We start from the raw sequence: 16,967 nt of genomic DNA on the forward strand, positions 1-16,967 counted from the left end.
AGGACTTTAAGCCTGTTTGATAAGATAGAGGGAAGAGCACGGGAGAGTGTTATTGCAGGTGCTCCTCTGGGTTTCTATCAGTGGCTGGAGTCTGGTTTTACTTATAGAAAAGAAGAAAGAAGACGATAAGACTCTAGAGAAGAGAGTTATAAAATTGTCTGGAACTTAACAAAAAGCCTTGAATAACTAAATAAATGCAGTGTATTCCTTCTCTTTACTTTTCTTTTTTTACGTTGAGCTATTCTCCACTTCAACAAACCCCCTCCTTGCTAGTCTATTATTTTTGATAGTTATTTGGACCTTTGGCCTTTTGGAATTTGCTTTTTGTTCTCTTTTTGCTTTTGGATTCTATTTTTTATTTTTGCATCTTATTTTAAAGGGAAATTTTTAGTATTAATTTTTTCTTTTTCTTTTTAAGGGAGTAGTTTTTTTCTCTCTTTTTTTTCTCTCCCTTTCCAGTTCTTTATTCACTTTCTATATTGGCTTTTTTTTGTGGCTCTTTTTTTCCCCTTTTTATTCTCGAGACTTTTTAATTGGATTAAGGTGTTGAAGAACCTGAAGAACTTTATTTCTTTTTTTCTCTTGCCACCCACAATACTTAACAATTTTTCCATTTTCTGTTTATGTTTTTTTCTTCTCTTTTTTGGATTTTTCTCACTATTTAACCAATTGATTGGATTAAGGTCTACAAGAACCTGAAGAAATTTTTCTTTTACTCTGCTTCCTTTTTACCTCATTATTTTTACTTGGAATTACAATTGGTCATTACACAAGTGGATTAAGGTCTAGAAGAACCTGAAGATTTTGAATTGTTTGAAATGAGCAGGAAGCTAATCACGACTGGTTCTTCAATTCCTACTTCTTCCTCTTCACCATCTGGAGGACAATGCTCAATATAGACAATGTTACAACAAGAAAAAGAACAGGAAAAGGTGACGCTGCAGATGATAATGCAAGGAATTCAAAACATACAAGCAAGAACAGAGAACATTGAAAAGAGAACAGAGAAAACTGATGAAAAGGTGGAGAATATTCAACAAATGATGATGAAGTATGATGAGAGATTCCAAAAAATTGAAGAAGATAAACAAGAGATAAGAAAATTGGAGATATTGATGGCAGATTAACTGTGGTTGAACAAGATAAAAGTGGGATGCTGAGATGGGAGATGGACAGATCAGAATTTTATCTTAGATTCCAAAACATAGAGGAAGAAAAGGGACAAAACTTGGCAGAGATAATGACAGAAATCTTGGCTGAAGCTCTGGAAATAACCAAAGAGAAGATGATGGATGGAATAGATGAGGTCTTTCGAGTTTTCACAAGATACACAATGAGAAATAGTTTACCAAGAAAACTTCACATTAGATTTACAAAGAAAGCTATTAAAACGCAAATATTGCAGGTCGCAAGAGAGAAAACATTGAAATATAAAGATAAGGAGATTGTGGTTCTAAAACAAGTACCCAGAAGAGTGAGAGATGAGAAGAGAGTATCGATTCTTGACTAAAATGCTACTCAAAAAAGAGGTGAACTATAGATGATTGATACCAGAAGGTTTAATGTTTACATGGCAGGAACAGAGGCACAGAACTGATTCAATTGAGAAAGCTGAATTATTTTATACAGAATACTTCAGAGGGAAGGAGGAGGAGACAGAAAAAGAACTGTCATTAATTGAATTCCAAGAGGACCGTCAAGCAGCAATTGAAAAAAAAGAAGGCGCAGTAGGCGGAAAGGTGGAAGCTAGAGAACATCGAGAGCCAAGATCAACTAGAGCTGCAAAACCTACTTATAAAGTATAATCATGGAAGAGAAAAAATTGATTACAATTAATATAAATGGACTTAATTCAGCTGTTAAAAGAAGGAAAACTTTCCATAAACTAGAGAAATTAAAATTTCATATAATCTTCCTACAAGAAGTACATATTAAAAAACAATATGAACAATTGTTGATACAGCCAAAGCTAGGGAAAATATTTCATCTATCATTGCAATGCAAGAAAAGAGCAATGGTTTTATATATCAAAGACACTATCCCAGCAAAATTGATCCACACGGATGATGATGGAAGACTTTTAATGGTGGAAATAACGGACAACAATATGAAAATGCTCCTAATAGCAATCTATGCCCCAAATGAAAATCAAGAAGAATTTTATAGAAAACTACACATGAAAATAATTGATCCGGACTATGTTAATATCTGTATGATGGGAGACTTCAATGGAATTGTAGACAATAAATTGGACTATAAAACACAGAAAACAAAAAAGCAAAGCAGAAAGACTCTCCCTAGATGCTTTTTCAAAATGATAGATGAAATAAATTTAAAAGATGCATGGAGAGAAAGAAACTCTAAGATCAAACAATATACCTTCTATTCAAATAGACATTCATCATGGTCCAGAATATGATATGGATGTCAACAGAATTGATTACTAATCTCCTAGAAATAGATATTGAAACAAGTACCTGGTCAGATCACAACCCAATGACTATTAAATGGAAAGGACAAAGAAGAAGATCTAGATGGACGTTAAATAACACTATACTAAAAGAAAAAGACTTTACACAGATAATGGAGAAAGAACTGACTTTTTTCTTTAAAGAAAATAAAAAAGAAGACACATCAATGCAGAATGTATGGGATACATATGCCAGAGACTTGATAATAGACTACACAAGGAAAAGAAATAATACAAAAAGACTAGCCTCTAAGACATTAGAGGATGAGTATAAAGGACTTGAAAAAGAGTTACAGAAAATGCCACAGAAAAAGGACATTAAGTTAAAAATGGATACAATTAAACATAAAATAGGATTAATGGAAAAAGAAGAATTAGCACAGAAAATCAGAGGTGCGAAGCAGAACTATTTTGAAGATGCAAATAAACCAGGTAGATGGTTAGCATATAAACTGAGAAAGGAGAAAGAATCAAGGAAAATATTGCAATTAATAGATGATCAAGGCCAAGTTTGCTATGGAAGTAAAGAGAAGAAGAAAATCATATGAGATTATCGTGGGAAACTATACACACAAGAGAATATTGATGATGAAAGAGTTAAACAGTACTTACAGAATGCTAACCTACCCCAGATACCTAAAGAGATTGAAATAATGTTAGAAAGCAATATAATGATGATGGAGTTAACGGAAGCACTCAAGAAGCAAAATAATGGAAAGGGACCAGGCCCAGATGGACTTCCAGAGGAATTTTATAAGACATTACAAGACTCGTTGAATCTTCCATTCTTAGAAGTTATGAATGAAGTTATGTCAAAGAAGAGGATACAAATCATGGTCAGAAGCTTATATTACACTTGTCCCAAAGGAGGATGCCAACCCACTACAAATCAAGAACTATAGACCTATTTCCCTATTAACCTCAGATTATAAAATTTTTGCTTCAATATTGGCAGAAAGACTCAAAAAATACCTAAATAACTTTATTAATCCTGATCAAAATGGATTTCTGCCAAAGAGACAAATTAAAGACAATATGAGAATAATTTTGGATACTTTGGAATATTATGTTGCACATCCTAAAAAACAAATGGCTTTGATATTTTTAGATGCACAGAAGGCCTTTGACAATGTGAATTGGCAATTTATGTTATTACAGCTGGAGCAGATGGGCTTTGGTAAAAAAAATTATCCATGCAATAGAAGCTATATATCATAAGCAAACGGCAAAGGTAATGATAGAGGGAGAACTGACAAATTCTATTGACATAAGAAAAGGAACAAGACAAGGCTGCCCACTGTCACCTCGGTTGTTTGTGTTAACTTTGGAAGTGCTAAATAGAAAAATTAGAGAAGAAAAGGATATAAAAGGGATGAAAATTAAAAAGGAAGAATTTAAATTGCAAGCATTTGCGGATGATCTGGTTTTTATATTAGAAGATCCATTAGAAACAGCATCAAAACTGATAGAAAAGATAGAGGTATATGGAAAGGTAGCTGGTCTGAAAATAAATAAAGATAAAACAAAGACTTTGACAAAGAATATGTTATTAAGACAAAAGGAAGAATTGGAGGATGTTTTGAAAATTCAGGTCACAAATAAGATCAAGTATTTGGGGATACATTTGACAGCAAGATGTAGCACACTTAAAGAGAATAATTATATTAAACTCAAGCAACAGATAGTGACAGATTTGATGAAATGGGAAAACTTACAATTATCATTAATAGGGAGAATATCAACAATCAAGATGAATATATTACCCAGAATTTTATATTTGTTTCAAACAATTCCAATCAGGCTAGGGAAAGATTACTTTGAAGATTTAAATAAAATTGTTTTGAAATATATATGGCAGGGTAAGAAAACGAGAATAAAACTAAAACTTTTGCAAGAAGCTAGAATAAGAGGAGGATTTGGTTTGCCTAATTGGCAATTGTACAATCAAGCTACAAATCTGATGTAGGTTAAGAAATGGATAACATTAAAAAATACTAGATTGCTGACATAAGAAGGACATGATTTGTTGTTGGGGTGGCATGCCTTCCTATGGTACAAGGGAATTAAAACACAGGGGTACTTTAGAACAGGGGTCACCAACCTTTTGGATCTCAGGGACCACCAAATTCATACTTTTAAATCCCCAAGGAATTTTTTACTAATATGAATTTTTTTTAAGCTAATATATTTAATATAATTTTTTATGTTAATGTTACATTATATATATATATATATATATATATATATATATATATATATATATATATGTTTTCTGAGGTTCTCATGGTATTTGTATGTGGATCTTTGGTTATTCGGGTTTTTTTCCCCGCGTAAGATTGGAAGTATCTAGGCAACGTTTTGATGAAGTCTCATTCATCATCTTCAGGCTTCTGTCTTCAGCTCTGTGCTTCTCAGAGTGATGTGAGCTTGCAGCTGCTTCTTCCTTTTAACTGCTAGTGGGGGTGTGACTTGATTGGTTGGGGGTTTGGCTGTGTTCTGATTGGTTGGGGGGTTGGCCATGTTCTGATTGGCTGGAGGTGTGTTCTGTTCAGGTGGGGGCTGCAGCTGCATCACTACCCACTTCAAACCCCTCTGAGCCATACATGAAGCGAACTGACCCCCACCATGAAGATGCAGCACGACCACGAACTCGAAGCCAAACAGCAAGATCACAGCTCACCAGCTCAAATCCCCCAGTAACTAAGACCACCCTGAGCACAACCAAGCCCCCACCTGAACAGAACACACCTCCAGCCAATCAGAACATGGCCAACCCCCAACCAATCAGAACACAGCCAAACCCCAACCAATCAGAACACAGCCAAACCCCCAACCAATGAGAACACACCCCCACCCAATCAGAACACAGCCAAGCCCCCACCCAATCAAGTCACACCCCCACTAGCAGTTAAAAGGAAGAAGCAGCTGCAAGCTCACATCACTCTGAGAAGCACAGAGCTGAAGACAGAAGCCTGAAGATGATGAATGAGACTTCATCGAAACGTTGCCTAGATACTTCCAATCTTACGCGGGGAAAACCCAAATAACCAAAGATCCATATATATATATATATATATATATATATATATATATATATATATGTATATATATATATATATATATATATATATATATATATATATATATATATATATATATATATATATATATATATATATATATATATATTATTTGTTTTCTGACACACACACACACACACACACACACTTACTTATTTAATTATAACAAAAATGTAAATGCTTAATGATAACAAAATAAAATGTTCTGGGCTGGAAGCCTCCCCCCACCTGGCACCTTCCAAAGAGACAGAAGAGCGGGCAGTGTGTGTGTGTGTGTGTGTGTGTGTGTGTCTGAGCTGAGGGGCCTCCGGGCAACTGCTGCTGGGAGATGCAGAGGCAGAAAGGGGGCTTTGCTCTCCTTGGGGGGCAGCGTCTGCCACTCCAGGGGCTTCTCAGCAGGCATCTGCCTGCAGAAGGACTGCCGCTCTTGGTGATTAATTGGGGGAGGGGAGGGGGAGAAAGTGGGAGTTCCTTTCAGATCCTGGGTGGAGGATTGAGAGGCTCAGATCTGCAGCCGAGGAAAAGCTGGGGGGCTCTTCCAGCCTCACCCGGAGACAGGCAAGGAAAGGGGTCCCTGGGGGCACTTCACTCGCTTTAGCACTTCGCTGCCAAACCCAGCCACAGCCAGTAATTATTTGGGGGTGGGGGGGAAGAGAGAAAGTATCTCTCGCATTACCAGGGGAGGAAAGGAGACAAAACAAAGCTCACTCTTTCACTAAGACCTACAAAACACCAATCTACTGTGTTCCAGGAGTACTTCAAAATCATCAAATGTTCCTACTTGCAGTTCTCGCGCCTCCTGTCTCAGGTCCCTGAGATGCATGCTCGCACACACAGCGGCAGCGGCAACAACAGTGCCCTCCCCCAGTGCCTGCTGTCAGCTCTCCCCATTAGTTTTCTAGCCTTGAATTGCTCCCGGCTCTCTCTTTCCTACCCCCCACCCACGTGCAGGCAGGAAAGGGAGATGGAGCCTTGCACAGCTCTCCCCTTTTCCAGCCCTCGCTGCCTCTCCCAACATCAAAGCCTCGGAAACGCAGGCAAAGTTGCCACAGCGGTAGCACCCTGAGTTGCTTGCTTCTCCACTACTGCCTCCTCCTCCTCCTCCAGCACCACTTCCTTCTCTGGGTAGAGCATTTCTTAACTAACCGAGCATGCTAAGGCAACTCAGGACGCTGAAACAAGATGGCAGCGCCCAAGCAAACATTCTTTGCGGCCCGGTACAAAACGATCCATGGACCGGTACCGGTCTGGGGCCCGGTGGTTGGGGACCACTGCTTTAGAAGACATTATATACGGAAAGCTCTGTGGTTAAATTGGGAGAAGACTAAAAGGCAATGTTATTTGAAAATTCCAGTCTGGTTATTGACTATTGAAGCATTTTCGTATCCTATAATATACAAAAAGGAACAAACAGTTAGATATGGTGAAATATTGAATGAAAAGGGTGAACTTAAATCTATACAAAAATTACAGGAACAAGGTATAAAGATGAATTGGTTTTCATATATGCAAATATGTTGTAGATATGACAAAGATTCTAAAACAGAAGGTTTCAATGATAAATTGACTGATTTAGATAAGATCTTGACAGGTACTGATGAAAAGGTGATTTAAAAATTCTACGGATATTTATTAGAAATTAAGCTAGAAGAAGAACAAGTCAAAGAAACAATGATTGCTTGGGGGGAAATTTTTGGATATGGGATTGATTTAGAGAAATGGCAAAAATTGTGGTTGCAAAATTATAAAATGACAATGTCAACAGCATATAAAGAAAATTTGTATAAGATATTTTACAGGTGGCATCTACCCCCAACAAGAATAGCAAGAATGTTCAAGAACAAATCTGAAAAATGTTGGAAATGTCATCAGATACCTGGCTCATATTACCATATGTGGTGGACGTGCGCGGATGCTTAAAGATATTGGACTAAAATCCACACATGGTTGGAAAAAATGACAAAAAAACACATAGACTTGAAACCAGAGATACTTTTATTGGGAATTTTTCCCGAAATATACAGTATGGAATTGAAATATTTGATTGTAAATGTATTAACAGTGGCTAGGATTGTATTTGCTAAAAACTGGAAAAATGAGAAAATACCAACACAGGAGGAAGTTATTAAGAAAATAATGGAATGTGCTGAAATGAGTAGATTGACATTTGAAATCAGAGAACAAGAAGATAAACAATTTTATAAGATTTGGGATTTATTTTATCAATGGTTAGACATGGTAAATGGTAAAACATGGTAATGAAATATGTAAATTTTTAGAATATAAAGAATATATAAAGATGTATTATTTTTATCATAATTATAAATAAATATAGGATAGATTTGGGATGATAATATGAATTGTCACAAAATAAATCAATTAAAATATGGATTATCTCGCAAAACATTAATGAATAATAGTATAGTCAAATGATTGATTAATAATGATATCAATGTATTTAGGAATAGTTGATAGATAATATGAGAATATATACAAGTAATTGTAAGTGATAACTATGAAGTGGATGCACAAAACAATTTGTAAACCACCCGACACACTGTATGTATATATCTGGAAGATGGCTTGATGTTTTTATGTTGTTTGTCTATGTTTGTCTAAAAAAATAATAAAACTTTAAAAAAAAAAAAAGACTTGTGGATTTCAACTCCCAGAATTCCGCAGCCAGCCATCTTTGGAGACCCCTGGTGAAGAGAGTCAAACCATCCATTGCCAGCAAATTCTTTGCTCCAGCCACTCTAGCACACGTTAAACGTATTTGCTGGTGTTCCAGATCCATACAAAACAGTTTTCCATTAATTTACTGTATGTTTCCTAAAAACAGAAACATGCACCTGTATTTCTGTTTGCTTTGAAAGAAAAAAAGATTAGATATACTCTGTGAATAGCAGGCCTTTGATACAATTTCCTAACAGGTGGTTTAAAAAAGGTGGCTTATTTGATCTCCCATGCCCCATATTAGAAATTATTCTGCTCCAACCAGATGCTCCTCAGGGGAGTGGACTTTAATATCCATAAGTTTAGAAGTTTGTTATAACGAATACTAACATTTTTAATGTCCATTAATTGTAACTACCTGTAGCAGAGTTCAAAGGGTGATAGAAGTCATCAGTTTCGGAAGTTAGAAAATTATACTAACTCAATATGCTTGGATTCATTAATCCAGGACATTTGCCTGCTAAGAACTGCTGGAAAAATATTCATTCTCAATATCAAGTGTTTTTTTAGAACCTAGGAAGTTGAATCTGGACCCTAGGTAGGTTAAGAACCTTACAGTAAATTGAAATCACATTGAGTTAAGTATTTAGGTAGAATAATGCAAAGCTCTAACGATGCAAGCAATCCCTTCAGCAGAGATGGATAGTACTCATGGGCAAATTATAATATCGTCCAAAAGCTCTGCCCCTTATAATCATTCTCAGATTGAGAATTTAGCGCACTAACTTTTATGATGCTTGGCATATTCATCAGTCTGTAAGAAATATATCAAAAAGAGGTGGATTATCTCCTTCATCTGCTATTAATGAAGCCAGAGAATAGCTCTAATGCACTAGCTGTACAAAGAATTGGTTTAAATCATTGGGAAATTAAATGGTGTGAGATCAAGGTCTCAAATTAAGACATCGTGTTTTAATTGGGTTTTAATTCTTTTGTAATGTTAATGTTAATATCCATTAACCATCTCCATGGTTGCACATAATTAACAAGGGGCCTGATAAAGGACATAATAAATGGTAAGTATATTTCTCAAGGTGAAGCAATACAGCTACTTTCTTGAAAATGTCCTTCAGAGTCTGATTGTTACATATTCAGACTGAGGATTAAGCCAGTGAATAAAGGCTTCACTCAGGTCCGCTTCCAAGGAGGGAAAAACAGTTTGTTCCTATTGGCTGAGCCGGCTGACAGTTCGCTATAAAAGGCACATTGTCGGCCACTCTTTGCTGGGTTTTGCTTGTTGCAAATAAAGAGTTTTATCGAAGATCTCTGTCTCTTCTATCAACCCACTATTCAACACTGATCATTTAAGGAAGTCAGCTCAAATGAACAATATGTTTTATCTATTTTATACAAATAACTGTTTAATATAAAGAGGCCCAAATAAATACAAAAGCAGTCAATTCTTCTAATGCATAGCCCCAAATCAGGCTTTCTCTGTTAAATTAAAATATCTAATACACAGCACAGTTCTTTTGCCAGCATTTATAGAGATTTGGTAGGTTTTCAAAGAGAGTTTTCAAAGGAACCTAACTGTGTTTTAAGCTGATCAGCCGAGCCATTTATAACGTGTCATGAGGATCTGCAATATTTTCCTTTGAGATTCCTCACTTGATGGAAAGCAGTGTTGCCAGCATCTTTCCATTAGTAGTGCCAGACTAAAGATATATTCTTGCTGCCTCAAGCAGCAGCAATCAGCAGCTCTTGTTAAAGCAACTTTTTAAAAGGCTGGCTGCCCTAGTCCCTTAGGCCAATATTTGCTTTTATTTACATTTATCCTCCATGTGTGGGGGCACAGCAATTGCTGCACTCTGATTAATAAAAGCTAGGGGCTTTTATTCGCCGTGTATTAACATGCATTTATTAATATGTTCCCAATAAACTGAGAACTGTACTTTCCATTAATATGTCTGTACCTCAAGCAGGACTGGGGCTTTATAGCCAATTTCTACATGCCCACAGAACATATGACTGCAGAAGATAATTGCAGACTTTATAACACAGTCAGGTTTTTCAAAAAGAGAATGTGGATGCAACATCCAATTTTTAAAAGCAAGAACTTTTTAAAAGGAGATAACTAACAACAATAGCAAGGAGTAAATCAGCATCCAAACTGGGGAGGGAGATTTTTATTCTGCCCTTTTTTTCATGTACAGCTCAAGGTGATGAACAAACCTAATATTCCTTTCTCTTACTTTTTCCCACAATAACCCTGTGAGGTGGATTGGGCTGAGACAGAGTGAGCGGCCCAAGGTCGCCCAGCTGGCTTTGAACCTAAGGCAGGACTAGAACTCACAGTCTTATATTTCTAGGCCAGCAGCTTAACCAATATACTTATGTCTCTATAGATATATGTACACACACTCATTATCATATACATACAAACAGCATGTCTATTTCCAGCAAAAGGATACAAGTGCACAAAGGACTGCTTACTCCAAAAAGGATCATGTTTCTTGTGTTCTCTCATAGATGTTCCTGAAATGACACCATGAAAAAGGCCTCTATTGCTGATCTTAATCCCCTGGCAGCTCTGTATAGGAACAAATAATCCCTAGAAATCCTTGGTACTAAGATATTTAAAGTTTTAAACCAAGAGTCAGCATTTTCACTTGGTCCAGAAATAAATATAAAGCCAACTGCACCAATGTAAAGATTAGACATTATTATCTGGAGATATCAGATTAAATTCTTGTTCTAATTCATTTTGGGGCAGTTATAAAACAAAGTGCCATGAAGCAGTCAAAGTTTCAACAAAGTTTGAGGTATGCTAATCTATACTATAGCTATACTACAGTATATTCCATTAAGTCATGATTAATTTCTCACTCAAGGCTCAAACTATTCCTTTTTGGACATATTATGCAAAGACCTCGCTCTCTGGAGAAGGCTGTAATGTTGAGAAAGGTGGGAAGGAGGAAAAAAGGACAACCAGCACCTAAGACAGAAAGGAACTCTGTTACAGTGGTTATGAGTGAACATTTGGGAGATTTGAACAAACAGGTTAAGCATAGAGAAATTCTATCTGTGCGATCACTAGGAGGTGAAAATGACTAGATGGCACACAATCAAATCAGAGTTTAAATACGCTCTTGAGGACTACGATGTAATTGCTGGGATTATACATAAAGCTAAACCACAAGCATTGTTTATAAAATGCAAAGGCTGGCTTCACCTATTGCGCTGTTCATATGCAAAGCAAATAAACCATATGGTGAAGGGTATGATTCCTGCCTGTAGAACTCCTACCCTCCACCTATGATACTCATCTTCACATGAAAGTGTTGAAAGGCTGGAAAATGCCTTTCTTCTGAGGGTTCGGTTTTCCTGCTGGGAGTACTCCAGTGCAAGGATTCAGACAACTGCTTGGAAGCTGGTTCTTTTTATTTTTCAGGAAGGCGAGAGATAGCAAGAAGTCTGCGTTCCTGGAGCTAGCTCCCTTTGTATGAAAAGCCCCTGAATTTTATACTTTTTCTCCTTTTGTGTGTGAGTGCTTGTGTTTGTATTTCTTAATGTTTTAAATCCTGTCAGGGGTTGTCTTCATTTCCGCCGGAGGGTAAACTCCGTGGGGTGCAGAAGGCAAACTTTGCAGGGTAGTTTGATTGGATTATCAGTTTCCTAATGTTTTCTTATATTTGTTTTGTGGCAATCTCCTGTCTGTCTCCTTTGCAATATATTTTGTGTCTTTTGTCTGTTTGTTTAGCTGATTTGGTATGTCTTGTGTTTGTAAGGGTTTTCTTTTCTTGTTTCCTTAGTTTTCTTAATTACTTGGCTTTTGTCTAGGGGCTTCTTTCAATACCTTTTATTAAATCTCTTTTCCTATGCAAGTTTGTTTTATGGCTGGCCTGATGTTCCCTTTGGGCTTTTCCTGCTTGGGTGTCACCACTGTCCTCATGAAGTTCCCTTTCCACAATCCTTCATTTTTATATATATATATATATATTTTAGAGTGTGGTCTCTGATTGAATGTCTGGGTATACTTGGTATTGTGATCAATCTGGATCATTATCATGGCTGCCTATCTCCCTTTAATTTTCTCTTCTGAGAGGGAATACAGGCCTTTAGGCAGCTAAGGCAGGGCGGTATGCATCGACAGAGGCAACACATGAGGGCTCCAAAGACACAAATGGTGACTGTGGTTGTTATAAGGATTTTGAGCCAATGGAAATCTGGCATCCATGAGAAGAGCCATGAAAAGTCCAGGAATGATTGCTCCTGACCAATATTCTGAGATAGCTCTTTCAGGTGGTGGATGTCCCTCCCTATGAGTTCTGAGGTTTCGTTCAGATTGAAGCAACACATCCCTTTGAATGTTTCACAGCCATAGTTATGCTTCAAGAGAAGGAAGTCTATTGCTGCCCTATTCTCCAGAGTGGCTTCTTTGACCTCCCTCAGTTCTCTGTTAAGGGCATCCAGGGCATGGGAGGTCGAATTCAAGCTTTTTTTTTTTTTTTGCCAGGGTACATGCTAGTCTATTCAAATTTTTAGAATTTCGCACTGCCAATCCAGGTACCCCTACCAAGGATATTGCCAATGAGATGTATCCTGTTTTTGTGGGAAGGGAGACTTTGGAATCACAGTCGGAGTCTAGGGTTTGGAAGGCTCTCCTGTGTCATCTCTGTAAGGATGGCATAAGCATGGTTAACCTTCCCAAGGTGCAGGGACCATTTGAGGCATTTGCAGGAAGGTATGAGTAGGCTTTTAAGCCACAAAGGAAAAAACCATCCTGGTGGGAACTTCAGGTAACTATATGAAAATGATATGGTCTCTGTATAGTTGCATTTTAGTTCTGTGTTGCTAAGACTGGTGCATTCTGTGACCCTAGGTGAGCTGCACCCAGTGACATTATGATTTCCCTCCTGCTAAGCAAAAGTTAGTGGTGTTGAGTATTTCTCTTGCTAAATATTCCCATATGTTTCCTTTCTCTGGGATAAGCTTTGGTTCCAGGAACGCAGTTGTTTGTGTTACAAATGTTACAATTGTTACAGATAATAATACATAGTATATATTGCATTTCATGTTCCCCATTGCTAGATTCCTTTTCTTCCCTTCCTCCCCCTCCTTTTTTTTTTAATAGCAATGTAAAAAAAAATGTAAAAGTATCAAAATGTCAAGTATCAAAAAATTATGAATAAGGTATGGTTAAAGTCCTTTTTGTTAAAAAAAAATACGATGAAAAAAGGTTTAAAAAAAAAGAAAAAATGGAGAAGGTGAGAAAAAAAAAAAAATAGTTTATAACTCAGCACCTAGGAGTCCAGTTTTGTGTAATGCAATGTTTGCACTTGGTTCCTCACAGTGGTGTGGTTCAACGGTGTTGAAGAATGCTGCAAGCGTCCACTGATCTGTGTCCCAATCTTTCTTGAGTTTGATGGGTGGGATTGATTGTAGTGGAGTTTGGCTATGGTCTATGACTGCTGGCTTTTCATGTGTCCAATGTAGCCAAGAGTCTCGTTCTGCAACCTTTATGGCGGTGTGTGTAGTCAGTAAAACTTGGTAGGGTCCTTTCCACCTGGGTTGTAGGGGAGGTTCTGGTGAAGAGCTTGATCCACACCCAATCTCCTGGCTCATATGGATGCAGGGCTTCTTCCAGGGGTAAGGTCTGTGTCAGCGCACTCTGGGTCCAGAGGGTCTGTAGTCTCTTTTGCAGGGCTGTAAGATAAGAAGAGAGAACCCTATCCCCCTATTTAAGCAAAGGGAATGAAGATCTAGGCTTTGTAGGGTATGGGGGGGTGACCAAAAAGGATCTCAAAGGGGGAAATACCTATGTCTTGTCTTGGTCTGGTTCTGATATAAAAGAGGGCAATTGGGAGCACTTGTGGCCAGGAGAGGTGTGTCTCCTTTAAGTAGTCCCACTTCTGATGTATCCTAGCCCCATAAGGAGGGTGGTAGGCTTTTAAAAATCTTCATGAAGCCCTGTGTTGCTGGTTATCAGCATGATTGTCTTGTGTGTGCCTTTTCCTGGGATTTCCAATTGCAGCCCTGTTTGCCTCATGTTATGGTAGCTCCCATTTTACATAGAAGATCCCTTCCTAGTAGAGACAGTGGGGACTGGGGGCAAATAATAAATGCATGGTCTACTGTGAAAGGTCCTAGTTCTACTGGTACGTTGTGGGTAAGTTTTACAGGGATTATTTCTCCACCCCCCCCACTCCCATTATGCTATCCTGAGCCCCTTCAGCCACTGAAGCTTTATATGGTGGTTCAGTAATTAATGAGGAGGTGGCTCCAGTATCAACTAAGCAATTGTATTTCTTTCCTCCTATAAGAATGGTGACAATCGGTTCCCCTTCTGGGCCATTTTCTAGGGGGATAGCCAGTCCATTAAAGATAGCCATGAATTCAGTGCTTTCATTGTCATGCCCTAGTCAAGAAAGGGGTAAATCATGTTCTCTTCTTTGCTCCCATTGATGTCTATTGTTATTATTTATTGGAGGAAAGGGAGCGCTGGGTGGTGCCTGGTGACTGAAACTTTGTTGCTCAGTGTAATGGACTGGATTATTGGCTGGCCTCATGTTCCTAGGTGGTGGGTGATACCAGTTGCAAGAGGGCTGTTGCCTACATTGCCTGCTGAAATGACCTTCCTGTCTGCACCTATAACAATGCTGACATTTGCCTTGCGACCATCCTGCTTTATCGCAATGCCAGCATTTCTTTGAATTATAGGGAGTTTTACCTGGCATTTGTCTGGCATCATGTTTCATTACAGCAAACATTTTTTAGTCTTCCTGCCTTTCTATTCATCTCTTTCTATCTTTCTCTTCCTCTTTCAGCTTGTCTCTTTGATTATAGACAAAGTTAGCAATCCCGCACAACTCTGCTATGTCTAAGGTTGGCCAGTTAGAGACAAAGCGGTGGAAATGTTCTTTAATATTTAAGGTGGACTGATCCACGAAGGCTGAAGCTAAAATCCTTTGGTCCTTCAGGCAGCTAAGGTCTAGGTGGGCATATGTAATAGCTGCTTCTGTCAGGCAGACCCAAAAGGCATCAGGGTTTTCCTTTTCCCTTTGTGTTGTTGTTGTTGTTGTTTTAAATTCAGACTAGTTTAAAGGTTTTTTTTTTCTTTTTTCTTATTTCCTCTAGAGCTTCTAGTAAATTATCTTTTGCTCTAGTGTTCATCCCATTGATTGGTATCATTATAGTCCCGGTCAGGGTGATGTACTGGCCATGCGATGTGGGCTGGGGCTGCCTGACCAGGGATAGTTGGTGGTTTGGCTATTTGGTCTGTTGTTGTTTTTTCCAAACAGTTTTAATAGTTCGTCTTTCATTAGAAAGACCTGTAACAGCTGAGTCATGTTACCCCAGGATGGATTATGGCTGTCTATGATAGATTTCAGGGTTTTAATAACTGTTTGAGGATCAGCCCTGAAAGCTGGGGTATCCTTTTTCCAGATGACTAGGTCAGAGGCAGAGAAGGGTGTGTGGGTAAAAACACATTCTAGTTGTCCCCTATTTCTGCCTGGCACTGGCTTGCTTAAAAGGGGAGCCATAATCCATGCCTCAGTATTCCCTTCCCTGAAATGGGTTTCAGGCTTTTCCTTATTATTATTTTTTTCTCGGTCAGGTCTTTGGTCCTAACAATTTCAGCCCAGCAGTACCAATAGGGTATTTGGCTGGGTTTAATGCATGTTCTAAGTGCTTTCAGGGTTTTATAATCTAAAGTACTGCTATCAGGCCAAATTTGTCTTCCTGTGTCATCTCGCAACAAAGCCCATTTTTTGCAAATTCTTTTTGCATCTTTTTTATTCATTCCAGGCAGGACAGGCACTAGCCTTTCATCCCAAGCCTCAAGTAATTTATCCAAGGGGGTCTCTTCCATTGCCCTCGAGCTACAACTTCCCATATTCCCTACCTGATGTGGGGATTACTTTGGTTTAGCCGGGCTACCGCCGTCAGTTTTCAGACAAAAAGGTCTGGAAAGGACTCCGGTTTCCCTACACACGGAGTACGGGCCCCTTTCTCGTAGGGAAACTCCGCCGTCAGTTTTAAGACCCCCTAAAAACGGGATCTTGGAGGACCGTCTGCCCCTAGCAGCCCGGTGCGGGCCCCTCCTCACACTCCGTCGTCAGTTTTCAGATCTCCCTTAAAGGTGGGGATCTGGAAGGACCTGCTCTGCTTTGTAAGGCAAACTATTTCCAATTTTGTTTGCCAGCAGCCGTTACGGGCCCCTTCTAACTGCATAGGGCTTTGCTTGTGAGATGCACCAGGACTATTTTTTCTGCTTTCTATTTATTTCCCAACACCAGTTCCTTTCTCAGCCCACTCGGTTTTTCTTACGTCCTTCAGAAGGACTCACACTCTGTGATCACCCCTTGCGTTCCCAAATCCAGCCGGTCATGGCTTGTTGGAGCTAGCAGCTGGCTGGAGTGCGGCTGGTAATCACAGAGGAGGTGAGATCCCACTGTTTCCGCAGAGAAACCCACAATCACACACCTGGTACACTCACGCTTCCACTCCCCTCCCTAGTAAGATTATAAATTTGAAGCAGTACTCACCTGCCTTCAAGCAGCTGTTGAGCAGAAAAGCCCAAGGACTCCCTTTACTACCCTTATGCCTTCCGGGCTGGGTCCGTGGATGTTGTCCCTGGACAAAGAAGGTCCATGCCGGCTGGGTTTGGATCCAGCAGGCCCGGTCCGGTGGCAGGGTTGGCTGGAAAACCTTCGTGGTCGCCTATTGTTGAAAGGCTG

The sequence above is a fragment of the Notechis scutatus genome, chromosome 1 (assembly GCF_049901735.1).
Source record: "Notechis scutatus isolate UNSWTSFEM ecotype Mainland chromosome 1, rNotScu1.2, whole genome shotgun sequence".
Classification (NCBI taxonomy): domain Eukaryota; kingdom Metazoa; phylum Chordata; class Lepidosauria; order Squamata; family Elapidae; genus Notechis; species Notechis scutatus.